Genomic DNA, 27,795 nt, shown 5'->3' on the forward strand with positions numbered 1-27,795 from the left:
AGAATATTTTTAACTGTAAAGCTGATAGAAGAAAATCATCATTGTTAACACCCAGCGTTGGCAAGGGTACAGAGGAAAGTACTCTTGGTTTTTGTTCGGTTTTTTAAATTCATTTATATTTTAAAAGAGAGAGACAGAGAGCAATCAGGGGAGGGGCAGAGAGAGAGATTGGGAGAGAATCCCAAGCAGGATCCTGGCTGTCGGCACGGAGCCCGATGTGAGGCTCGGACTCACGAACCGTGAGATCATGACCTGAGCGGAAACCAAGGGCCAGACGCTTAACAGACTGAGCCCCCCGGGCACCCCAGTACTCTTGTTACTGAGGGTGGAAATGAAAATTAGCATCATTTTCTGGGAGCCAGGGTGCGCGTTGTGTCCGGACTCACAGTGTGTGTCTTGAAACCTCTCATTTTATTTTATTGAACAATTCCCCTTCTGAAGATGTATCCTGAAGACGCAAAGCCCCTTGCAAACACACACCGGAGCCCTGCTGTCGGCGGCAGGAGGTTCTGCATCCATTAGTTTCCTCGAGAAGCAACAAAAATACCGAACGAGAGAGCTGAGAGCTGGCAGTCCACAGGCTGGACCTTCAGATCTGAGTTCTTCGACCCTCAAACGGTTTTAAGTTTGTGGAATTTCTTGCCGGCGTTTCAAAATGAGGAGCTGTCACAGAAAAATCTATTTTCTGGGGACTTTTTGACCAATTAGAAGATCGGACACACCCAGGGCCCACATGAAAACAAAAAGCTGGGTGAAGTGACTTTCTGCGCCAGCCGAATTTGCAGAATTTATCGCACTGTCGTGCAAACTGTGCCTTGGCTTGTCTCTTGTGCGTTGAGAGTACCCTTTGAAGGTAGACACTAGGATTTGTTCTTCTCCCCCTGACCCCACCCTAGTGCCCGACACGAAGAACAGATATTTGCCGAAAAATGAATGGCCAGGACCCCTGGGTGGCTCAGTCGGTTGAGCATCCGACTTCAGCCCGGGTCGTGATTTTGCGGTTTGTGGGTTCGAGCCCCACATCGGGCTCTGTGCCGACAGCTTGGAGCCTGGCGCCTGCGTCCGAGTCTGTGTCTCCCTCTCTCTCTGCCCCTCACCTGCACATGCTCTCCCTCTGTCTCTCTCAAAAATAAATAAACATCGAAAAAAAAAAGAAAGGAAAAAAGAAAGAAAAATGAATGGCTGGCAATTAGAATTGGTTTACAGCGTGTAATTGCTTGAAGCTAGGTCACCTAAAAGACAGAAGGTGTACAACATAATGATTCAACACTCGTATTTGCTCATCTATGCCTGCAGCAGGATTTCTAAATCTCAGCCCTAGGGGCATCTGGGGCCAGGCAGTTCTTGGCTATGGGGGGCTGTCCTGTGCCTCGTAAGATCCCTGGCCTCCCCCCTCCACATGCCAGTGGCCCCCCTCCCTCAGCTGTGACCACCAAAACTGTCTCCAGATATTGCCAAACGTCCCCGAGAGTTCAACTCCTCCCCAGCTGAGAACCGCTGGCCTAGAACATCTCTGGAAGAACATACTAGAAACCTGTAACTGTGGTGTGACCAAGAGAGGAAGGGAAACTTCATTTTCACCTGTTCCAACTTTTGACTCTTAAAACATAAATATTACCAAAGTTCGGCTTACGTTTTTTTTCCCGGTGTCCAGATACCTTCAAAACGGAAGCCACTTTTTAAACACTGAAATATATCACCTTGTGTAAGTTTAAGGCGCGCAACATTTCGACGTGATAAATGAATATATGGCGTGTGTGACTGCCATGGTGGCCTTAGCTAACACCTATATCACGACCCGTAATTAAGGCTTCTTTTTTTGTGGTGGGAATAATTAAGACCCAGTCTCTAAGGAAGCTTGATGTTTCTAACAGTGTTGTTTTCTATAATCACCTCCCTGTGCATTAGACCTCCAGGATTTATTTCTCTAGAAGTTGTAAGTTTGTAATGGTAAAGAACGTCTCCCGTTTCACCATACCCCCAGCCCCCGGTCACCACCATTCCACTCTCCAAAACAGAAACCACTTAAGAAAATATAAAAACTTCTAAGATACACTGGCAAGGAGCTTCCTTGTGTCTTTTTAGTTTGTCTTTTTAAAAAAAGAATTGTTTTTAAGGTTTATTTATTTATTTTGAGACAGGGAGAGAACAAGGCGGGGAGGGGCAGAGAGAGAGAGAATCCCAAGCAGGCTCCGAGCCGTCAGCACAGAGCCCCACACAGGGCTCCATCTCATGGACCGGGAGATCAAGACCTGAGCCAGAATCGGGAGTTGGAGGCTTAACCGACTGAGCCACCCAGGCGCCCCTTTAGCCTATTTTTAAAAATAACAGAATCGATCACGGATTATGTGAGCTCCTCCGATTTGGCCCATTTTGCCGGGTGGGAAATGGAACCTCAAAAAGGAAGAAGTCCTAAGCCCGTCCAGTTAGCGACCACTCTGGCAGCTAGCGCCCAGAGGCCCTGAGACCCGGCCTTCGCTGCCATTTCGGATTTGTGTCCGCTGTAGAAAGCGGATCTTTCCAAGGGAGTAGAAGCTCAAGGAGGCACTGCCTGGGGCCCTGAGGTAAAACCCCAGCAACTTCCAGTCAACACGTGTTCATCTTTGCTTCAGGGCCGTCGAAGTTGTGCAGTGGAGGCTCCCGTGCCGCCCTGAGCCCTGACGCGTGCCCAGTCCTAGCTGAAAACTTTGCCTCTCATCCCAAGGGTTTTTGTGTTGTGTTTGTGTTGCGTTGTGTTTTTGAATTGCCAATTTTTATTTACAAGAGGGCCACAGTCGCTGTGTACCTGCTGATTATGTTCTTGGGGTGAATCATCTATGAATCACAAGCAGTATTTGTAAGCGCTTCTACCTACAATCGTGTCGTCACAGAAACCCTACGAGAGAACTAGGAACAAATTTTGCAGATGAAGACGTAACTCGGGCGAGGTGCGTTCACTTCCTTGCCCGCCGTCACACATGCTGGAGCCAGGTTCAGAAACCAAGATCCACTGAGCCTTTGCTCTTTCAGACCCTTCATAGAAGTCTTCAACTTGCCAACAAAAATCCTATAAAAACTAAAAGTAATTCCCCAGGCAAGGAGTTAAATTCTGAATTGAGAACGTACTAGTGGAAAGTGTTTATCCAAGGGATACCAGTGTGCTGTTTCGAAGGGGCACATGCACCCCAGTGTTTATAGCAGCACGATCGACAGTAGCCAAAGTATGGAAAGAGCCCAAATGTCCATCGACGGGTGAATGGAGAAAGAAGATGTCGTCTGTATATACAATGGAGTATTACTCGGCCATCAAAAAGAAGGAAATCTTGCCATTTGCAACTACGTGGATGGAACGGAAGGGTATTCTGCTAAGTGAAATTAGTCAGAGAGAGACAAAAGTCATATGACTTCACTCATATGAGGACTTTAAGAGACAAAACAGATGAACACAAGGGAAGGGAAGCAAAAAGAATATAAAAACAGGGCAGGGGACACAACAGAAGAGACTCTTAAATATGGAGAACAAACAGAGGGTTACTGGAGGGGTTGTGGGAGGGGAGATGGGCTCAATGGGTCAGGGGCACTAAGGAATCTACTCCTGAAATCATTGTTGCACTCGAAGCTAACTTGGATGCCAATTAAAAAATAAATTGTTAAAAAAAAAAAAAGAACGTCCTAGTGAATAAGATAAGACAGCAGAGCCTGTGACAGCATGCCAGACATATAATAAATGCCACATAACTGTTAACCATTATGATGAGTCACATAGCTTCAAGTATTTTTTTAAAAATAGTATAGTATTGAAGATAGCTCCCATTGGTCGTGTACAGCAAGATGAACCCATCTGCCTGTATTACGTGGCTGCACCACGTTTTTTTCTCTTTTTTTTTTAATATTTGGGTTGGTTTCTGGCATTTCCAAACGGGGACGTCTCACATGAACAACCCAACGTACGGCATCTGTTGGAAAACTGGCGCCTCTGGGCTGGGGTTATGGAACCACTGCCCCCGTAAGACAGCGCGAGGCCTCCCCGTTTACCGCAGACTCTCCACCCGCCTGAAGTAAGGCCTGTGGGTTTGCCATTTGTCACTGGTGGTTACGAAGGAGGGCTCCGGAGTGAAATGAGGAGTCTCAGTTCTTTGCAGTGCCGCTGCCCAGCTGGGTGACCTAGAGCAGATAATTTTACCTTTCTAGGTCCATCTCCCAGAACTGTAGTGACCAAATAAAACCATCTGCCTAAAAGCATGGAGCTCAGGGCCCAAGGCGTGGACGGCTTTCAATAAAGGTTAGGTCTTTGCATCACTAGGCGCGGGGAGCAGAAGAATGGCCTCCTTGAAGGTGTCCCCATCCTAATCCTGGAACCCGTGCCTAGGGTACCTTGTATGGCAGAAGAAATGCTGTAGATGTGATTAAAGGAAGGGTTTTTATTTATTTATTTATTTATTTATTTATTTATTTATTCATTCATTCATTTATTCATTCATTTTGCTTCAAGAAAGCTTTCTTTTTTAATGCTTGTTTTTATTGATTGATTATTAAATCTATTTATTCTTATTTCTTTCACACGGCAAGCAGGGGAGGGACAGAGAAAGAGGGAGACAGAATCCCAAGCAGGTTCCGTGCCATCAGGGCAGAGCCCCGCGTGGGGCTTGAACTCACGAACTGTGAGATCGTGACCTGAGCCGAAATCAAGAGTCAAACGCCTAACCGACTGAGCCACCCAGGCGCCCCAAGTTGAGGATTTTTAAATGGAGAGATTATCTCTGATGATCCAGATGGGTCCAATGTAACCACAGGGTCCTTGCGAGTGAAAGAGGGAGGCCGGAGGTCAGTGCCAGAGGAGTGTGAGACAAGAGGGGTTGCAGCGGGGGGGCATGCAGACAGAGGAAGGGGCCGCCAGTCAAGGAATGCACTTGGTCTCTAGAAGCAGGAAAAGCCAAGGAAGTGGGTTCTCCTCTAGAGCCTCCAGAGGGACACAGCTCTGCCAACACCTTGGCCTTAGCCCAGTAAGGCCCCTTGGGGGTCTCCGACATCCGGAATCATAAAAGAATACATTTTTTCTGTCTTAAGTCACTAATTTCGCGGCCGTTTCTTACAGCAGCAAGAGGAAACTCTACACGAGGCCGTCTCGTCCTCACTGCAATTCCGTATGGTCTATTGTCCGCATCCTACAGAAGAAGTGGGGTCGGTAAAGGTTAAGAACATTGCCCCAAGTAGAAAGTGGCAGAGCCCAGAATCAATTCCAGGTCCTCCTGACAACCAAGCCCGGCCCAACCCAAGTGACTCCCAGTTCTCTGGTCATTCAGCTTCTATTTGAATGATCCCAGAAACAGAAATATCCTTCCTTCCCGAGGCTACTCTTTCAACGGCTGGACAGGATTTACCATGATGTCTTCTGCCCACTGAGCTACTTTCTACGGCACTCGGAAGGAGTTAAGGCGCTTTCAGTTACAAACGCAGAAACCCAGTGGACCTAGCGTAAGGAAGAAGGGGACATTTATAACAAGGACATAGGATATCGCGTGAAGCCCATGTCCAGGAAGGCAGTTAGGCTTTAGGGAGAACTGAAACCAAGAAATGGGAAGCTGGAAAGAATCCGGCCAGGCAAGACCCGCTGTCTTCCACCTCTGCTTCTCGGCATGGCTGCCTCATTCTTTTCTCTCCGTAGATCGATCTTCTCGCTACTCCATTGTCATGTTGGCACATGGCCGCTCAGGTGCCCCAGATTGACACACTACAGGTCCAATTCGATGGACAGACTGCCTGGCAGTACCTCAAGGTAAATCTCAAATTCCCCAGAGACAGAATCCGATACCTCTGGCTTCCAGCAGGCCTCCCTCCCTTGTCCGATCAGCTATCAACAGGAAGGCAGGATTGTGATGAACAAACATGGCTGCCAGGGATTTCTCACTTACAACTGTGAGCTTGGGTGCAAGGGGGAGGGGTGGAGAAAGTGTGAGCTGAGCTGATACCCTCAAAATTGAGTACCTCCCATTTATCTCCCTAAGGTCCCCCCCACACACCCTCCCCCCCCAAAACCCAATAAAGATAGCAAAGCAGCTTCAGAGCTTTTGAAAAGCTCTTTCTTCCCTTGTGGTCATCTCCTTTCCTGGGAACCATCCGTAGAACCTTCAGGCATTTCCTCAGTATGACGGTTCCCAGATTACTCAACAACCTGACTATGCCCCCAGCTCCCCCTCAGCCTACACAACTTCGGCAACATCTCCACTCAAATGTGTGATTTGTCTCCATAACTAACGTTGCTTCTTCAAATGTGGGCTGTCTAGCTCACTTCAGTTGTTCTTTTGCTTTACCTTCCTTGAACCCACAAGGCGTATACCGACTCCGTTAATGCAGGCTAAGACTGTTTCCTCGTCAGCTGTATACATCTGGCTCAAATTGAGTTTGTGGCCAGCTAGAAGCCCCAGATCTACTTCCCAGGAACTGCTGTCTGGCCAAGTCTCCCAATTCCCAGACTTAAATAATTGATGCCAGAATCCACATCAATCCCTGGTAAATATTCTCTTGTTTCCTCCAAATCCTTTATTTGACTCTACGGAGACCACTGTGAATCTTGATCCCCTCATACCAGTTTGTTTGTGCCCTAGAAATTTCACCTGTATACCTTAATGGTTTAGTCTCTAACCGAAACGAGATCCCAACTAGACCAAAGACATACCAATGGACAGTTCCTAAGCAGCCACGGGCTCCACTAATCAACATCAAATATACCGAAAATACGCTGCAAGCATTTCGGGATCTTTTATTCCTGGAACGAGAAGGGTGGCAGCCCAAATTCCTCAAATATTTTTGACGTTTAAATTTTATTAACGACAGAAAAGATCCAGCATGATTATAATCCAGGGCATCAAGAATATGGGAAAAACTCTGGAAGTCTTTCATTAAAATGAATCATGATAATTATTGAATTTACTTCTCACAGCAACCCAGGAATATTCATATTTCCATTTTATAGGTATGTAACCAAGGTTACACAGAAACAAGTAGCCTTGAGATTGGAAGGCAAGCTGTTGATTCATAGCTTCAGTGCTTAATCCCAACCCTAGCGGTGGGCAGGGTCAGTTTTTCCTGTAAAGGGCCAGACAGCAAATATTTTAGGCTTGGGGGACCATACGGTCTCTGCCTCTGCAGAGCGAAAGCAACTGTAGGCAATACTTTAGCAAAGGGGTCTGTGTTCACATAAAACTTTATTTACAAACACAGGCGGTATGCCCCATTCGGCCCTCAGACTGTAGTCTGCCAACCCATGCGAGGCTGTTCTTCCTCCCCAACCTGCCTGGCAAAATCCTGCTCAAATATGCAGCCCCCACATGACCATTAAGTTACAAAACTGGACGTAAATGGGATTCGGCCCGTGGGTCATAGCTTGCTGGCCCATCTGAACCATCATGCCTTCTGACTTGGTAGGTTAATGCATCTCACTGAAGAACCTTGAGTCAGTGCCTAATGTAGGTCATAGCCAAAGCCAGCAAGACTGACACATGTCAAAATACATAAAGATTCACCAATCTATGTAACACTGCCCTGCACGGCAGTAATTCCTCGTGAGGCTGTTTATTTTAATACCTTTTTCCACAAGTCCCCAAATAAATTTGTAGCCATCCAACACACACACACACACACACACACACACACACACACACACCATGATCTGAGCCCAGCATATGATCTCAGCTTCTTGGTGGCCATGCTGTTCTCCTCTGGCCAGAACGTTTTAGCATTCCCTCACGCACACCTAAGTGCTGCACTGAGCCTGAGTCCTGAGTCACACGCATTAAAAAAAAAAAAAAAAAAAAAGTGTTCCACTGGAAATTAGCATGCAAGCAAGTTGCAGGGAAATGGCCCCGGGAAGCAGAGTGAAGAAGCTGAATTCAGGCACGATGGACGTCCTACGGCAGACGTAACCAACCAAGGCACCCGGGAGAGAAGTCACCTGCAGTTTTGAAAAGCAGGTGGAAGAAATCAGGACCAGAGCCCTACTAGGAATTTGAGCAACTTGAAAAGAGCCAAGCAGGCCTTTCATGCCGATCGAGAGAAAGCTGCCATTTCCAGAGACAGGTCCTCTTGCTAACAGGCAATGCAAGCCCTCCCAACATGGGCTGGGCACTTGGCAGGAAGGGCTATCATACAAGCGTGTGGCCGGCTTACCCTTAACATTTCCCGGTGTAAACAGCTTTCAGGCAAACTGGTGGGTTGCTTTAACCTTTAGCAAAAGAGAAAACATAAACAGTAAAAATGAGCTGGTTCGAATGACATAGAAAGACACGTGTAACAATAACAGAAGCCTAGACATCGTTCGGCAGGTTTACTTGTATTTTTTTTTTGAATGCTAACGTAAGATTTGTTTATTTGTTGCCCAACAGCCTTTAACAGATGTACCATGGCAGAGCGCTTAAAAAAACAGGGGCCCCCCGTGGGGCCCCCGGGTGGCTCCTTCAGCTAAGCGTCCAACTCTTGGTTTCGGCTCAGGTCACGGTCTCACGGTTCATGAGACCGAACCCCAGCGCAGAGCCTGCTTGGGATTCTCTTTCCCTCCCTCTCTGCCCCTCCCGGCTCACGCGCGCAGGTGTCTCTCCGATAGGTTCGGGAAAATAATGGACACCGAGGTTCTTCGTGTCAGCACTGTTCATCACAGACAAGAAAGAAACAACCCAAATACCCCGCAACAGAAAACTGGTTGAATACATTTGACTGTGATCCTAAGTGGAGTATTCTGCAGCTCTAAAAAAGAAGGAAGGAGCCACTGGGCGGCTCAGTCGGTGAAGCGTCCAACTCTTAGTTTCAGCTCAGGTCGCAATCTCACGGTTTGTGAGTCCGAGCCCCACGTCAGGCTGTGTGCTGACCGTGCAGATTCTCTCTCTCCCTCCCTGTCTGCCCTTCCCCACTCTCTCTCTCTCTCAAAATAAATAAATGAACTTTAAAAAAAATTTAAAAAATAAAAAACAATTTTAAATAATAAAATCTTAAAAAAAACAGGGGTGCCTGGGTGGCTCAGTCGGTTGGGCATCCGACTTCGGCTCAGGTCACGATCTCACGGTCCGTGAGTTCGAGCCCGGCGTCGGGCTCTGTGCTGGCGGCTCGGAGCCCGGAGCCTGCTTCGGACTCTCTGTCTCCCTCTCTCTCGGCCCCTCCTCTGCTCATACTCTGCCTTTCTCTGTCTCTCAAAAATAAATAAATGTTTAAAAAAAATTTTTTTTTAATCTGAAAAAAACAAAAACGAAGAGACAACTCTGAAGGACACCCAGCAAACTCATCAAAAGGAATCAGAGGGTGGGTCCGATGGAAACAGGAATAGGGCTTCTCACTATATTCCTCTTTATACGGTTTTCTTTTCAAACCATGTGGATGTGACAACTATTCCAAAGCTTGAATTGTTTTAAAGAGCTAGCAACGTGTTTACAACCACAATAATTCTCTCTGTAAGAGGGTGTTGCTACCAGATGTCAAAACACTATTTTTATTTCTCGGCACTAGGTAAAAAGTAGATGAAATCCGCTGAATAATGTGCTGAGAATGGTCTCTCCTGCACAGAATGTAGGGTAAATTGAGGCCATTGATGGTGGCACTCCGTCGTGCTTGATAAGGAGAGGCCTAGAAAGCATTATCATCGTATTGGCTGCGTGTTCACGTGGCCTGAAGCAAAGAGATTGAACTTAGATGTCTGACGGCCTTGGGTGGCCTCCAGCTCCAACACCTGTCGGCTGTGTCCCCAGGCAGGTCACGCAGGTTCCGGGGCCTCCGCAGCTCTGTGTGGTGGAGACGGGATCACCTACCGTACCGGGTAGGAACGCTCTTTCGCTCCGACAGGTAAACTCCTACCTACTCATTCCTGTGCCAGGCGTTGTTTTAGGCCAAGGTAAGACTTCAGATTCTAGACCGGCGTGTCTCCACCGAGACCAGTTTTGCCCCCCAGAGGACATTTGGCAATGTCTGGGGACATTTTTAGTTGTCACAAGTCGGGGGCGGGGGGTTGAGTGGGGGGCACAGGAGAAGTGCCACTGGGATCTGGTGGGAGGACCTAGCGGGCCACGGAAGCAGCTAAACCCCCCACGATACACAGGACGGTCCCTCCAACGAAAAGTTAGCCCGCGCCCCATGTCAGTAGGGCTGAGGCTCGGAGCTCGCTCCAGCCTGCTCTAGAAGGAAATAGAGGAAACGAAGCCAGAATAAACAAATAAACGGCAATGCCACGTGTTGTTCGGTGCTCTGGGACAGAATGACCAGGGCAGCTGTTTGAGCTGGGGCAGGGACAGGCCGTGCCAGAGAAGGCTCTCGGAGGACAGGCCAGTGCTGCTGACGGCTAACGGGTACTAGGGAGCCCGGCGAGCTGGTGTCTGGGACAAGGGCTCTTGAGGCTCAAAGAAAAGCAAGGGCAAAGGCCCTGAGGCCAAGACAAGTCTGACTTGTCCAGGAGAGAGGAGGGGAGTGTGGCTCCAAGCGGGAACAGGGTGGCTGGCATCCATGTGTTGAGGGAGCCAGCGAGTCACATACGGGAGAAGCCCATAAACACGAGCTCCAGTGAACAAAAGGAGACTGTTTTTTTTAAATGTTTACTTATTCAAAGAGAGAGAAAGAACAGGAGGAGGCAGAGGGAGAGGGAGACAGAGAGAATCCCAAGCAGGCTCCACACTGTCCGCACAGAGCCCAACACGGGGCTCGAACCCACGAACCGTGAGATGGTGACCTGAGCCGAAATCAAGAGTCGGACGCTTACCCGACTGAGCCACCACCCAGGCGCCCCAAACAAAAGGGGGGTTAATCCCTCAGTTTGAAAATTAAAACTTAGTGAAAACTGCAGTGACAAACGCACCTTAAGATACCCACTTCTCCCCAGTGGCCCCAGGGTGCTGACGGGTCAGGTGAGCTGACAATTTTGACTTGGGAAGTGCCGGGAGAAGGACACTGAGGGTGCACACCGGGGAAAACAAGAAATCTACGAAAGCACCAAAAATGCCCATCGCTGGAAAGTTACAAGGGATAGCTGATGTGCTGAAAACGAAGGAACTATTTCAAGCAAGAAGCTTCTGGAAAACGTGGGTCTCTGCTTCGGAGTCCGGCACTGGCATAACCAGTTGACCGTCAGCCCCACGGACAAAGGAAGAGCCAAGTCAAACAAGGCATTAACTGTAGTCCACGTCAAGCCGCTTACAAGTGGCCGTTTAAAGATTTTTAAACATAGGGGATATTGTTTATGAAACGTAATCTGATCGCCCAAGCAAAAACGACACAGATTCCATGGCAACTGTGGAGATTAAGGAAGTGTTTGAAGGACGAAATCCCTTATCTAACACCCCTCTTGTCAATTCACTCACCGAATAAGAGGTCTCAGGAGAAGCGTCAGGGGTAAAGACAATTCACTTTATGGAGAAAGATTTTCAGAATCTCATTTTGTAGATTGATGCATAAACACCACCCAAACTGTGGGATTAAAAGGCAGAGTCGGGCATTATTATGTTTTGCACGGAGTCAAACAGTAATAAGAAGTCAGAATAATAGCAGCTGCCGCTTACTGAGCTAAATTAACTCGAATTCTCCGGTAGATTTATGAGTTTCCCTTTATGGATGAAGGAAACGGGGGCCCAGAGAGGCCATCTGACTTGCCCAAGGACACACAGCTGTTGGGCAGGGTCCAGGCTTCTGGACCCTCTTGTCTAAATCCCCCTCCTCGTCACATCTTAAGCAAGCAGTCTGGTGCCTTTCAGCCCCGGGGGAGGGAAAACAACACGGTTATCACATTCAGAGACCGGGGACAACGATTAGACTTAATGAACGCCCTCTCTGTGCCTGTTTCGGAGGCTAAGTGCTTTACTTAAATCATCTCATTTGGTGCTAATGATAACTCTGGAAGCATTTGTATTATTTTCACTCTACACCTAAGGGACCTAAGGCTCAGATAGGTTCAGTAACTTTTCCAAGGTCACGCAGCCACGGAGTGATAATACAGGATTCAAAACCCTGCGGTTGAACAGTAAGTCTACGAGTTTAGGCAACATGCTGCAGGGAAGGAAACAGAAAAGGGACCCCAGGCAGACAGGACGTATAAGCAGAGGCTTAGATGCAGCTCAAATAGAGTATTTTACGCATAAATACGCATCCTGTATTCATTTCTTTTCAAAGCATGCATCAAAACGGCCGTTAAGTTATTATTTGTGGAGTTATTTGTTCTGTGTTAGTTATCTGTTGACAGCTTGGTCTCTCCTCCTGTCTTAGGCCCAGTATCTGTAACAGAGGGTACACATATCAAAGCTCCACCAATATCTCGTTTTGCTTTTGGGTTGTTTTTTTTTTCCGGTTTGAGTCCATGAAGCAATCAATGGAAAGGCAAATGGCAAGTACAGAGAGTCACAAACTTAGGGAGTTAGGAATCATTATCCCAAACTAGAAAAGCAGGCACGTTCCCTTTTAAGCCTCCCAAACCTGATCTCACTCTTTCTACCAGAGCCTTGATTCTAGCTCGACTGTGATCCCTAGATCGCAAACTCTTCTACGTGCCCCCCACCAAGGAGGGAAACAGGAAACAGTGGCTGCCTCTCACACACGCAGCTCCAACCTTGGGCATCGTGGGGTTTATCCAAGATCAGAGCAAAATTGTGAACTTCTCAGTGAGTGACATCTTGGGAGTGTCATTCCTTCGATCAGTCCCTGGGATGTAGTCCTTGTCGGCCGGGGTCAGAGGGAGTTCTGCTCTGGGTCACTGTCATATTCCGATTCTTACCGACCTAGCTTCCCTCTCTGCTCAGGGCATCTCTGCCGTGTCGTCAGTCACCACGTGACCACGTAGAATGACCAAAGTCAACACGTTACGAGAAACCTGCCTTTAGGAATCCTACCTGGCCATGGGACATGGTGGTGCCTAGTCGGTAAGCCAAGGTTAACGGGATCCACACCTAGGATTCAAAGCTCAAGACCTTTAGTCCCAACTGGCTGCCTGCCTGAAAAGCTAACACTTCCTCCGTCTTCCACGGTAAAGAAATAAACGTACCTGGAGGCACACCTGCCTGCATCCGCTTCTCCTTAGATTTTTCGAATCAAATGCACCCAGCTTCAAAATCTGGCTCTGCGTCTTTACAGACTTGGACAGCACTTCTCCAAGCCTTGTCTGCATGGGAATATTAACAGGACCTCCTCACGGTGTCGGGGCCCATATCCAACGAGATAAAGACTAGAAGGCGGTTAGTGCCATGGTTAAAAAAAATAGCCGTTTGATAACCCGTTGCCAGTAGTGATGTTTGGTATTATTAACATCCATTCATTTATAGAAAGAGGTTTCCAAACTTCCCACAAAACAGAAATCTTCCCTCTCCTCGTGGGTTTTTCTTCCCCAAAACGACATGGAAATTCCAGCCAAGACAAAAAGGGGAGAAGGGCTCCAAGCCAGAGTAGTAGTTTACTTCTTAGGTCGCCCTGTTTCTACTGGGGCCATACTGGAGAAGCTGGTAATGCCTAACGCAAAGAGAAGTACAGCACAGACCCACCTTCCAAACGGCATCCCTGAGTTTCATTTTGTCAAGTGCACTTTGTATCTCTTTCCACAGCTCCGTCTCCTAGCGATCGGCTGTGTTTTTCAGATCTGGTTTTTCTGGATACATCCCACCCACCCCACATTTTTGTCAGCGTGAAGATCAAGGGGACAAACACAAATTCAATTAAGCGGCAGGCTTTGGTGACCAGCAGCTATCTTTCTGGAGGAACTGAATGCAAACGGCTCAGGGGTGGGGTCGCGTATGCATCGTGCTCCTGAAAGGAAAGGAGGCAGCATTTGAGTATAAATCACGCGACAAACGGAGCCCTCCTGTATTAATCTTTTATTCGGAAACAGGCACTGTTTTAAGGGGAAATTAAAGGCAATCAATGAGCAGGCTTGCCTGGGCGGCTTCTGAGCTCGAGATGCAAATATTATTCCCAATTCTAGATTCCGAAGCGATCCCTCCATTGATATGTTAATAGCCTCCTCGTGTTTCTCTGACCTCAAATCCTGGAAGGGGGGGGAGGCTATACTTACAGGAAACAAAAGAAAAGTGCATGGTAGAATAAACATTTGCTAAATGGACTTTGACTGTAAACCCCAACTTGTCATGTGTTAAGGATGGAATTCTCTACGAGCCAGCCCTCTACTGACGCCCTGAATGTTTAATATGTGTCTATGTCCAAGGAGCTGCCATGACCGATCCTTTCTCTGGTGTCACCTGACATTTCAGCTTCCCACTCATGCTGCACAAGACGACAAATGCTTTGGTGCTGTCACGCCAAAGAAGGCAGCCCTTGGCCACCGGAAATAAGCAAGATTCAGTTGCCTATAAATCAAAGGTGATCACAATCCAATGTGGGTCACCTATGTGTAAACTCACAGAGTCAAAAACAAAGTCAGAGATTATTTATTTAGCACCTGCCGTACGCAAGATATCGTGCCGGGATCCTGGGGATACACAAACATGTTTGCCAAGGAGCTTGTGTTTTTAGGGCAAATGGGCAATAAACAATTTAAAAGGTAAAGATAAATCAGGTTGTGGCGATGCTATGAAAAGCGAGAGCAGATAATGAAAAAGAAGGGGCTGGGAGAAGGCATCTGGAGAAATTATGAGTGTACAGAAATTCAAGGAGGCCCCGGCCACTGATACGTGGTCCGCAGGACTAGCATTCCAAGCAGCGGGACAGTACGTGCAAGGGTCCTGAGGTAGGAAAGGGCTTGTATGTGAGCGTCAGAAAGTCTCCTGTGGCAGCTAGACGGTGGTAGATGAGACTATGTCACAACACTGCATAGGAGCAAGATTATGCAAGGCCTTGTAGCTAATACCACTTTCTAAAAAATTAAATGTCATCATCAAAAATTCATGTCTTCCTATCAGCAGAGGTAAGACCCTCAAAGGGTAAGCAAACATGTACTTTTAAAGGATTCGGATATACTAATGTTTACTAATTTACCATATTCTTACATTACATACGGTAAATTCTAGAACCACATGTCTGATCTCTGTTCAGCAAAGTCGAGGCTTCTAGCTAATGTGCTTTTTAAGATCTAAATTCAAGTAGAGGCTGACCTAATAGGCTCTGTTTCTTATCTTTTACATGAAAGGAGTTTATAATATTTCCCGAGAGCGCCTCCCCAAGTGAGCTAATCATCTGCGATGTGAGGTTAAATCTGTCATGAAAATGGACTTTGTAGTCGATGTCTGTACTCCGTTAAAAGTTTCCTACAACAAAGGGCGCCTGGGTGGCTCAGTCAGTTAAGTGTCCTACTTCGGCTCAGGTCGTGATCTCATGGTTCATGGGTTCAAGCCCCATATTGGGCTCACTGCTGTCAGCACAGAGCCCGCTTCGGATCCTCTGTCTCCCTCTATCTCTGCTCCTCCCCCACTTGTACTCTCTCTCTCTCCTTCTCTTAAAAATAAATCAACATGTAAAAAATTTTAAAATACAAAAAATAAAAGTTTTCTACGACAAAAACACTGAAAGCCCACCTACATCGCAGCTTTATTTACAATAGCCAAGGCATGGCAGGAAGCAACCCAAGTGTCCATCGATAGACAAACGGAGAAAGAAGATGTGGTAGATATATTCAACGGAATAGTAGACAGCCATCAGAAAGAATGAGATCGGGGTGCCTGGGTGGCTCTGTCGGTTAAGCCTCCGACTTCGACTCAGGTCGTGATCTCGCCGTTTGTGAGTTCAAGCCCCGCATCCGGCTCTGTGCTGACAGCTCGGAGCCCGGAGTCTGCTTTGGCTTCTGTGTCTCCCTCTCTCTCTCTGCCCCTCCTCTGCTCGTGCTCTGTCTTTCTCTGTCTCTCAATAATAAATAAACGTTGAAAAAATTTTAATAAAAAAAAAAGAATGAGATCTTGCCATCTGTGACAACGTGGAAAGGGGAGGGGGTGGGGAGATGGATAAAGCAAATGAAGGGAGGAAGACTATAATCTGCCAGGTACAAAAATAAATAAGACATGGGGATGTAATGTACAGCGTAAGGAATATAGTCAATAATATTGTAACAAGTTGTATGGTGACAGATCATAACTGGACTTACTGGGGTAATCATTCCATGATGTATGTGAATATTAACTCACTACATTCTACACCTGAGACTGATATTGTATTGTGTGTCAATTATTCTCCAATTAAAAAAAAAAAAGTTTTCTCCAACACTGTATGTTAACTGACTGGAATTGAAATAAAAACTTTTTGTTTTAATGTTTATTTGTTTTTGAGAGAGAGACAGACAGAGCATGAGTGGGGGAGGGGCAGAGAGAGAGAGACACAGAATCCAAAGCAGGCTCCAGGCTCCGAGCCATCAGTACAGAGCCTGACGCAGGGCAGGAACTCACAAACCACGAGATCATGACCTGAGCTGAAGTCCGATGCTCAACCGGCTGAGCCACACAGGTGCCCCTGAAATAAAAACTTTTAAAAAGCTTTCTACAGGGGTGCCTGGGTAGCTTAGTCGGTTGAGCGTCGGACTTCAGCTCAGGTCGTGATCTTGAGGTTCCTGAGTTCGAGCCTTGGGTCGGTCTCTGTGCTGACAGCTCAGAGCCTGGAGCCTGCTTCGCATTCTGTGTTTCCCTCTCTCTCTCTGCCCCTCCCCTGCTCGTGCTCTGTTTCTCTCTCAAAAATAAATAAACATTAAAAAAAATGTTTAAATAAAAAAAAAGAATTCTGGGGCGCCTGGGGGGCTCAGTCGGTTGAGCATCTGACTTCGGCTCAGGTCATGATCTCACGGTCTGTGGGTTCGAGCCCTGCGTCCGGCTCTGTGCTGACAGCTCAGAGCCTGGAGCCTGCTTCCAATCCTGTGTCTCCCTCTCTCTCTGCCCCTCCCCCACTCTTACTTTGTCTCACTCTGTCTCTCAAAAATAAATAAATGTAAAAAGATTTTTTAAAAAAAGAATTCTGAATAATATAAAGCAAACAAGATGGGAGGATAGAACGGTTGAGAGGGCTGACTGCCATGCTCTTTGCCTGCTTTCGTGTCTCCTAGTTGTGCGGCCGCCCCCCCCCCCACCAACCCTCTACCCCCAACATTACTCTCTAAGCTTCAGGTCCATTACCCACAGAATGGGAACAAAACAATAGTTATTCGTAGGGTCATTTGATCAGTACTTGAGTTAATTTGTGGAAAGCACTGTGCTTAGCAATATTTTTTGCAAATATGAAGAGCCCACAATAAGTGAATGCTGCAGGCACTGTGCTGAGTTAGGTACGATGGTAACTCCCATTTACAGATGAGGAAACTGAGGTTTGGGGGTGTGAAGTATCGTGGCCACCGTCACATAGCTCAGATTCAAGTCTATCATTTTTTTTAAATTTATTTTTATTTATTTATTTTTGAGAGAGAGAGAACCAGCGAGGGAGGAGCAGAGAGAGAGAGAGGGACAGAGGATCCACAGCGGGCTCTGCACTGACAGCAGACAACCCGGTGCAGGGCTCGAACTCATGAACTGTGAGATCGTGGCCTGAGCTGAAGTTGGACACCTGACCGACTGAGCCACCCAGGCGCCCCCCATCATTGCTGATCTAGGAGGTTTTGCTCTTACTATCCGTGCTATGGTTGGGTCCACGGATATTTCGATCTATAAATTCAGACGTAAGAAGACTAGTTTTCAAGGGTATTTCATAAAACTTTTGTAGTGATAGATAGGAGTGCTTTGTTCTAATTTGTTTTGGTTTTACTCTGCCCATTTGTGTACAATTCCTTCCTTCCTTCCTCCCTCCCTCCTCTTCCCCTTTTCATCCTTCACTCTCCTGCTCTCTTTCTCTTTTTGCCCTGCGATAAGGGTATATAATTCAATATTGTTTTTAACAATAAAGCTAAAAGGTATCATGTAGTTTGTCCCCCAAGGGACACTTGACAACTGGCTGTCATAATTGTGGGGACAGGGGTACCACTGGCATCTGGCAGGTAGGGACGAGGAATGCTGCTAAACACCCGACAGGTCACAAGACGCCCCACAATGAAGGATCGTCTGTCCCAGAATGTCGATAGAAACCCTGCCATTGGGCAACGCCCCTTTTGTAAGGGGGCAATTCTCTGCAAGGGCCTCCCTGGTTGCTGCTCTGTGGACCTTGAGATCACCACTCCACCCCCTCCCGAGGTCATCCAGAGACATGCCATGGGACAGCAGTGCTACAGCCACAGACGGAGGGCCGGAAGGGGTGAGATGGAAAAGGAAACATATAGGGGCCCCTGGGTGGCTCGGTCGGTTGAACGTCTGACTTCGGCTCAGGTCATGATCTCACCCTTCGTGAGTTCAAGCCCCGCATGGGTCTCTGCACTGACAGCTCGGAGCTTGGAGCCTGCTTCGGATTCTGTGTCTCCTTCTCTCTCTGCTCCTCCCTCTCTCATGCTCGGTCTGTCTGTCTCTCTCTTTCTCAAAAATAAATAAACATGAAAAAAAAAAAAAACCACATAGAAATGTTTATTGAGGTCTTATACCAGGCTCTGAGCTAACTTCTTTACATCAGTATGTTGTTGTTTGTTGTTGTTGTTTTTAAGTAAGCTCTATGCCCAGCGTGGGGCTTGAACCCATCACCCCAGGACTAAGGGTCACCTTCTCCACTGACTGAGCCAGCCAGGCAATCCCCCCTTCTTTAGATCAGTTTAATCAGTTATGAATTGATGTATCAATTATCCCCAGGACAACCCTGCAAAAAGTAGCTGCTGTTTTCATGCCCATTTTGCAAATGAGGAAATGGAAGCACAGAGATGTTAAGTAACTTCCCAAGGTCACATAGCTGAGAATCAGGAATCTGGGGATTCTCACTCAGGCTGCCCGGACTCTTCATTTCCTCTTAACAAATGTGCTGTGAAAATCCCCAGATATTACCCTCTGAAGAGCAACCAAAATGGGCTGTCAGGACCGCCAATGTTTTCCAGCTGTTCTCCTCAGACTATTAACCAATTACATCAATTCCAAGCAGGGCCAGTGCATAATTTTTTCGTTGCAAAATATTTGGTCATCGGCCGGGCTATTTATTTTTCCTGCATTCACACCTGTTACCTGCCTGTGACAGCCAGAGGTCCACAAGGAGTCCCCGCTCCGGAAGCATACACAGCTGACAGTAAAATCGTGATTCACTGGAAACCAACTGTATGAAGTTCACCTTCCTTTCTTCCTATTTTTGGCCCCTGGGCCCCATTTTTAGAAATCATGTAAATTAGGGGCACCTGGGTGGCTCAGTTGGTTCAGCCTCCAACTCCTGATCTCAGCCCAGGTTTCGATGTCAGCGTCGTGAGTTCGAGCCTCCCGTGGGGCTCTGTGCTAAGTGTGAAGCCTACTTCAAAAAGAGAGAGAGAGAGACGGAGAGAAATACTAGGAAAATAACCTGGGGTTCAGAATTTGTCTTTAAACCACAACCAAGAAAACATCGCTTCGGGGAAGTCCTGAGGTTAGCGTTTAAGTGTGGTGCAAACCGTTACAAGTTCTTTAGAGCTAATCTTAGGTCACCGGGTCCGGAGCTGTCACCCAGGGCAGACCACCAATCACTCCGGAGAGACTTGATTATGCTCAGATGCTCAGAAAGGAAAGATTCGAAAAGGTTTTCAACCACGAGATGATGCGAAACAGGTTTTCTGCATCTCCTGGAGCGGTGCCCCAAAGGCCAGCCCCCACGAGCCGACGCAAAGCCTGAGCAAGACGATTCATCGAGCAGCTTTCTTCCAGGAGTGGTATTTGAATTAGATCCCCTTGCCTACCTGTGCACCCTCGGGTCCCCACAATACGGCTTGTCCCCATCACACCCACCGGTCACGTGAGCCTGCCGCCGTGCCTGAAATTGCTTGGCTCCTACCTGCCTGCCTCCGGTGTTTGCATCTGCTGTTCTCTCTCTGCACCTGCAGGGCTCTCCTCTGACCCCTTCTTACCTTTGCGGTCTGGGCCTGGCCCCCTCCCCATCCATAAGCCAAGTCCCCGTCATCACCCCGCTGACGTCTTCACGGGACGTGGCAGGTCCTGACTCCACCTTGTCACTTGTTCAACGTGCTGTCTTCAAGATCATAGGGAGTGTGTGGTAGGGGTTCGAGATGCACTCAAAATCCACGCGGCTGACCTTCAAATCCCACTGGTTAGTAAACCGGCCGTAGGACGTTTAAAAGATACTTGACACTTGCTTTGGATTCTGTGTCTCCCTCTCTCTCTGTTCCTCCCCCACTCACTCTCTCTCTCTCTCCAAAATAAATAAAGATTAAAAACTTTTTTTTAAAGATACTTACGTTTTGGTTTCTTAATTTCCCCTATTTTATAAATGGCATGACACGAGTTGGTATATGAAGAGTTTCGGATACGACCCAGCAGGTAATAAGTCCTATATTGAGGTTGTCGTGTATTAATAATAGTATTTTATTCATTGTAATTAGAATAAATATAACGGTATTCTGTTCAATTTGGGATTGATTAAAAAAAATTTTTTTTTACTTATTAGTGCTTGATTAGCTCTCCTATTAGAAAGAGGTGCCATGTTGCTAACTAATTTGGATGTAAATTAAAAAAAAATAAAAAATAAAACAAGTTAAATAGTTAAATAAAAAAATTAATAAAAATTTTTTATTTTATTTTTTTTAAATTTTTTTTTAACATTTATTTATTTTTGAGACAGAGAGAGAGCATGAACGGGGGAGGGTCAGAGAGAGGGAGACACAGAATCTGAAACAGGCTCCAGGCTCTGAGCTGTCAGCACAGAGCCCGACGCGGGGCTTGAACTCACGGACCGTGAGATCATGACCTGAGCCGAAGTCGGCCGCTTAACCGACTGAGCCACCCAGGTGCCCCTAAAAATTTTTTTTAAATTTAAAAAATTAAAAAATTTTAAAAAAAGAAAGAGGTGTCATGAGAACAGGGACTTTTTAAAAAAATTTTTTTAATGTTTATTTATTTTTGAGAGAGAGAGAGAAAGAGTCTGAGCGGGTGAGGGGCAGAGAGAGAGGGAGGGAGTCACAGAATCCGAAGCAGGCTCCAGGCTCTGAGCTGTCAGCACAGAGCCCGACGTGGGGCTCGAACTCACGAACCGTGAGATCATGACCCAAACCGAAGTCGGACACTCAACCGACTGAGCCCCCCAGGCGCCCTGAGAACAGGGACTCTTGAACACAGTATCTGGCACGCAGTAGGCACCTGATAATTATTTGCTGACTTGCAGAATGAATGAATGAATGAATGAATGAATAAAAATGGTGTATTTTCTTTCAGCAGGTATGGCAGTGATACTCCCAGCAGGGGACAGGAAAATCCAAAGACAGATTTTATGGAATCTGAATAGAAAGTCCTGAAAGACTATGGTCCAGAGGATTATCTTGGGGGGCCGGAGAAAGCTGGGTGCTGAAGGAAGCTTGGCCTCTTACAGGATCCTCTCGGAGGCCGACACCCTCCCAGAACATTCCACAGGGAACCTGGCTTCCTGGCCTGCTCCCTGGAGAATCAGAAAGCAGTAACCTGCGTCCTTCCATTACTGAACCTGGTTTATTTGGGTTGGAAGGGAACTTTGCAAACAAGCTCAAAATGTGAAATGTAAGACATCAAGGGGGAGCTAAAAATAGCCCAGTGGGATAATCCTTTCCCCTCATTGCTGTCAGCAGTGTTTCTGCTGGTCAACCTGGGGAGGTGGGGGGGGTTGGGGGGGGGAGAGACAGCAATGCCTTTCTTGAGAGGAATTCCAAGATTTGCGGTGAGGACGGCCGACGGCCCCACGCTGCGGCAACACCCCCTGTGCTAACATCTGTTTGTGCGGAATGCACACAGCTTCTTGCCGCTGACCTGGGCGGACGGCAGTTTTGAGATATTTGTTTAGGTTTACATCTTTTTCTCAATTCTCCCACATCTTGCCCGATGAAATATTTCAAAATGCTCACTTTGGAAAAAGCAAAGACGGCGACTCCTGGGTCCAGGGCAAGCGCCTTTAACTATTGCCCGTTGAGCAGTCACGCTCCTGCCGAGCAGGTGTGGGGCCCCAGGACACCTCAGAACTTGGCACTCCTTAGCCCTGGTCTCGAACACCTCGGACGACTCGGGGATGCGGCAGGCTGTTGTGAAGATGTGTTTTAATACTTTTTTAAGTTTCATTTCCTTACTTTAATTTTTTTTATTGTTTATCTTTTGAGAGAGAGAGAGAAAGAGAGAGAGAGACAGACAGAGCACAAGCAGGGGAGGGGCAGACAGAGAGGGGGACACAGAACCCCAAGCAGGCTCCAGGCTCTGAACATCAGCCCAGAGCCTGACGCAGGGTTTGAACTCAGGAACCTGAGCCGAAGTTGGACACTGAACTGACTGAGCCACCCGGGCGCCCCAATTTGTTTACTTCTTTTATTTTTATTTATTTATTTTATCCCTTTTAAAATTTATTATTGTATTTATTATTTTATTTATTTATTTTGAAAGAGAAAGCGCGAGCAGGGGTGGGGCAGAGAGAGAGAGGGAGAGAGAAAATCCCAAGCAGGCTCCGTGCTGTCGGCACAGAGCCCGACGCAGGGCTCGAACTCACAAACCATGGGATCGTGACCCACTTAGAAACCGAGAGTCAGCTGCTTAACCGACTGAGCCAGCCGGGCACCCCAGAGATTCTTTTTAAAGCAACCACTACACCCAGAGTGGGGCTTGAACCCACCACCGTGAGATCAAGAGTCGCGCGTTCGACCAACGGAGCCAGCCAGGCGCCCCGAGACAGGTTTTGGGAAAACATTTTCCTGATGAAGTAGAGGCCCAGCAGGACCCCTGACCAGGCCCACATTGCTAGCAAGTGGCAGGGTCAGAGTTCAAAGTCAGGTGTGTTTGAACCAAATTAATTCTGCACTCAATCACCAGAGTATATACATTCATTATATGCAGAGAGAGAGAGAGAGAGAGAGAGAACACAACCACTGTGAACCAGGCACTATATGGGGAGCTAGACCTATCTATCAACAGGAACCAAAAAGTTCTTGCTCTCATGAACCTTACACGCTACAGAATGAGGCCGTCGAGAAGTAAAGAGGGGCGCCTGGCTGGCTCAGCCAGTCTGGCGTGCAACTCGTGATCTCGGGGTTGTGGGTTGGAGCCCCCACACTGGGCACAGAGACTACTTTAAAAATAAAAAGTCCAAGGGGCGCCTGGGTGGCTCAGTCGGTGGAGCGTCCGACTTCGGCTCGGGTCACGATCTCACGCTTCGTGAGTTCGAACCCCGTGTCGGGCTCTGTGCCGACAGCTCGGAGCCTGGAGCCTGCTTCGGATTCTGCGTCTTCCTCTCTGCCCCTCCCAGGCTCGCACCTTGTCTCTCTGTCTCTCTCAAAAATAGGCATTTAAAAAAAGAAAAAGAAGAAGAAGAAAAATAAATAAATAAATAAATAAATATAAAAAATTCATAAAAATTTAAAAAGAGGGGCACTTGGATAGCTCAGTAGCCTAAGCGTCTGACTCTTGATTTCAGTTCAGGTCATGATCTCACGGTTCGTGGGTTTGAGCCCCGAGATGGGCTCTGTGCTGACAGTGTGGAGCTTGCTTGGGATTCTCTCTCTCCTTCTCTCTCTGTCCCTCCCTCACGTACATGACCACACACACTCTCTCTCTCAAAATAAATGAAAATAAACTTAATAAAAATTTAAAAATAGAGGCGCCTGGGTGGCTCCATGGGTTAAGCGACCGACTCTTGGTTTCAGCTCAGGTCACGATCTCATGGTTTCAGGAGTTCGAGCCCAGCATCAGGCTCTGTGCTGGCTGCTGGGAGCCTGCTTGAGATTCTCTCTCTCCCTCGCTCTCTGCCCTCCCCCACTTGTGCTGTGTTCAAAATAAATAAACTTAAAAAAAACTTTTTTTAATTAAAAAATAAAGAAATAAAGAGAGAAGCAGTATGGACTCTGTCCGCTGACAAAAAAAAAAAAAATCTGGAAGAACTGGAAGTAGCTTCAGCTAATTCAGCAGCTCAGTGGCCTCTTGAATAACATGGGTTTTTACCAGCTTTCTGTTCTTTTTATTTTTATTATAAAAATTTTTTTAATGTTTATTTATTTTTGAGAGAGAGAGACAGAGACAGAGTGTGAGCATGGGAGGGGCAGAGAGAGAGGGAGACACAGAATCCGAAGCAGGCTCCAGGCTCTGAGCTGTCAGCCCAGAGCCCGATGCGGGGCTCGAACTCATGAACCGGGAGATCATGACCTGAGCCGCAGTCAGACACTCAACCGACTGAGCCACCCAGGCGCCCCTACCGTCTTTCTGTTCTACAAACCCCAGCAGATGGGCCTGGTCTTACCAAGCCAGCCCCCCTCATGTTCGCAATACTGTTGCATGGCTCCAGCCATCACGTTTTCATACAACCACATCCAGAGGCAGAGAAATTACTCTTTTTTTCTTCAGTTTCTTGAGCCTCTCTTTACGAAGAAAGGACCTTTTCCCTGAGACCCTTGTCACACTTTCCCTCAAATCTCATTGCCCAAAATGATGTCATATATCAATGATGTCATATATCACATAAATTAATCACTGATAAGAAGAAATGGACCACTCTAAATAGTTTAAGCTAATTAGAACCCACCTTCGGGAGCCGGTACAAATATTCTATAAAGCGAGGGTACGGGGTGGCTCAGTAGGTTAAGCAACCAACTCGTGATTCTGACTCAGGCCATGATCTCACAGTTTGTGGGTTTGAGTCCCATATCGGGTTCTGCATTGTCACAGTGCTTGGGATTCTCTCTCTCTCCCCCTGTCTCTCTGCCCTTCTCGTGCTCTCTCTCTCTCTCAAATAAATGAACTTCAGATAAAATTAAAAAGAGTCGCATGTTCCACCGGCTGAGCCAGCCAGGTGCCCCTTCCAGCTAACATTTTTTGAGCACTTACTATTTGCCATGGATGATGTGACACATTTTAGATGAATTTTTCTCATTTACCCCTCATAGGTCTATGAGAGAGGCTGTTATTATCCCCATTTCACAGAAGAGAAAACTAATACAGAGCATGGCTAAGAAATGTGTCCATGGGTGCCTAGGTGGCTCTCAGTTGGTTGAGCGTCCGACTTCGGCTTATGATCTCGCGGTTTGTGAGTTTGAGCCCCGAGTCGGGCTCTGCGCTGACAGCTCGGAGCCTGGAGCCTGCTTCGGATTCTGTGTCTCCCCCTCTCTCTGCCCCTCCCCTGCTCGTGCTCTGTCTGTCTGTCTCTCTCAAAAATAAATACACGTTAAAAAAAAATTAAAAAGAAAAAAAGAAAGGTGTCCAAAATCCCACAGCTATTAAGGGGCGGCTCTGCAATGCACAGGGGGCCGTCTGATACTCCCACACTCTCGCGTGTAGCACCCCACATAATATCTGTAAGGATTCAGACTCACTGAAAGGCATTCTGAAGGCAATTCCTAAATTTAGTGTTATTGACCCTGTTACTTCAATATAGTGCATTCAAGGCAGCAATCCAAGGAAGGCAGTTTCCTGGGAACGCAGCTTAATTGTAAAGTGATTCAAGCACCAACATCTTTCAATGGTAAGAGTGGAAGACGTGGGAATGCAAACTGGTGCAGCCCCTCTGGAAAACAGTCTGGAGGTTCCTCAAAAAACTAAAAATAGAACTGCCCTACGACCCAGCAAGTGCACTACTAGGCATTTATCCACGGGATACAGGGGTGCTGTTTCGAAGGGACACATGCACCCCCATGTTTATAGCAGCACGATCAACAGTAGCCAAAGTATGGAAAGAGCCCAAGTGTCCATCGATGGATGAATGGACAAAGAACATGTGGGATATATATACAATGGAGTATTACTCGGCAATCAAAAAGAATGAAATCTTGCCATTTGCAACCATGTGGATGAACCTGGAGGGTATTATGCTAAGTGAAATTAGTCAGAGAAAGACAAAAATCATATGACTTCACTCATATGAGGGCTTTAAGAGCCAAAACAGAGGAACATAAGGAAAGGGAAGCAAAAATAATATAAAAACAGGGCGGGGGACAAACCAGAAGAGACTCTTAAATACGGAAAACAGACTGAGGGTTACTGGAGGGGTTGTGGGAGGGGGGAGGGGCTCAATGGATCAGGGGCACTAAGGAATCTACTCCTGAAATCATTGTGGCACTCGATGCTAACTAATTTGGATGTCAATTTTAAAAAATAAAAAATAAAATACAATAAAATAAAAAAAGAATGGAAGACATGATCTGCTTCTTAGGAAGCACCACAGCCTTTCCTGTGATATACAGTCCATGGCATTTCAAAACGAGTCTCTAAATGACTCCTTCCTGTTGCCAAGGAGTTTACGACCCCACAGAAGGTGCAATCTAACCATCTCATGTTTGCTTTTGCCTCCTTAGTTCTCCCCACAGGCCAGGTAGATTCAGTGCGGACCCTCACCACCGGCCTCTGTCTGAGGTGACGTAGCATCATCCTGATTTTTAAAGGAAGAAACAGAGACTCAAAGACACGGAGGGTGCCGCTCGTGGTCTCAGAGCTAGCACGTGCGGGAGCCACGCACCCCCGCAGGCGTACAGGGTGGCCCTACGCAAGGACACCCAGGGCAGAGAAGTGAGTTTCTGCCCACACTTCGTCCTGCCTCCGCTTGCCAAGTGGGAGCCATCAGCTCGCCTGCCCTGAGGGAGCCGCTTTTTCTCATCAGCACAAAGCCACCAAATGGACCAGTATGGGCCCGGCCAACTAAAACTGCGATCGTAGATGCCAAAACTTACGTTCCTAATCATCTCCAGGGCAGAGATGAGGACATTACCAGCCTTGGACAAGTTTCTTAGCCTCTCTGAACTTTGGCTATCTCAACTGCAAAGTCGGGTAGTAGCAGCTTCTCCCGGGGCACCCGGGGGGGCTCAGTCGGTTGAGCATCTGACTTCGGCTCAGGTCGCGGTCTCTCAGATTGTGAGTTCGAGCCCCGCGTCAGGCTCTGGGCTGACGGCTCGGAGCCTGGAGCCCGCTGCGGATTCTGCGTCTCCCCCTCTCTCTGCCCCTCCCCTGCTCGTGCTCTGTCTCTCTCTGTCTCTCAATAATACGTAAATGTTAAAAAAAATAAAAATTAAAAAATAACAGCATCTCCCTTTGAGGGTTTGATCCGAGCATGAAGTGAATGAGTACCGGCAAAGCACCTACAGCACCTAACATACAGCTGTAAGTGAGCCGTGATGGTTACTTATACATTTTGTCATCATCGTTCACTTTACCTCGCTTTTGTGCACGCTGGAAACCGATCCCTTGCCCTCCCTAAATGGCATAGGAACCAGATCGCTGTTACCTGTTTTCTCTCAAGCAGAGACAGGGAGATCATCCACAGAGACCCGGAGATCCTGTCCTTCGAGTTAGCGTCGCAATGGAAAAGGACTCAAGTTTGGGATCAAAGTCTACCTTTAAAGACAATGCCGACTCAAGGTGAAGCAGGGAACGGCCATACTTTTGTTTTCCCGCTCTGCTAGAGATGGGCTGTGTGTCACCGTTTTCCATTCTGTGATTCAGCCTTCCTTTCTGTAAACGAAGAGCCACACCCCTGGAGGAAAAGAGAGCCTGCGATTGTCTGGGATTATTAACTCACAGCAGCCTCGTGTGGTCCTCAAAAATCCACAGCTGTACAGCCACCTAGGGTAATAAACAAAGTATAAATAGACAAGTTGCTGGCGGGGCTTTGCAAACGCTGCTGCTGTGTACCTGACGACAGAGGGAAAATTAGTCCCCTTCCTCAAAGTCCGAAGTAGGTGTTTTAGGGTGACTCATGCTTCGGTAAACGTCTTCTTTGGATTTTAGTGTGCTCTTGGGACTTTTCCAGAACCTTTAGCATAAGAGGAACCCTGGAGGTGCCTGAACTCCACCTGCATAGCATCTGATAAAAAAAAAAAAAAAAAAAATGTATGCCTGTCTTTACTGAAAGTGT

General features: G+C 47.2%; 1 long non-coding RNA gene across 2 annotated transcripts; it reads right to left on the reverse strand.

Annotated features, from left to right (window-relative positions):
* Positions 1 to 27,275, reverse strand: LOC109272247 (uncharacterized). 2 transcript variants are annotated; one of them, XR_008417683.1, is made up of 4 exons: positions 27,166 to 27,275; positions 11,310 to 11,415; positions 8,146 to 8,200; positions 1 to 1,232 (listed from the first exon to the last, which is right to left on the reverse strand). It is a non-coding gene; the product is annotated as an uncharacterized LOC109272247 (long non-coding RNA). The 2 variants fall into 2 exon arrangements; XR_008417682.1 differs by lacking the exon at positions 1 to 1,232 and having other exon boundaries at positions 4,434 to 8,200.
* Between the last annotated feature and the right edge of the window lie 520 nt (positions 27,276 to 27,795).

The sequence above is a fragment of the Panthera pardus genome, unplaced genomic scaffold (assembly GCF_024362965.1).
Source record: "Panthera pardus isolate Hobbes unplaced genomic scaffold, ASM2436296v1 HiC_scaffold_25, whole genome shotgun sequence".
Taxonomy (NCBI): Eukaryota; Metazoa; Chordata; class Mammalia; order Carnivora; family Felidae; genus Panthera; species Panthera pardus.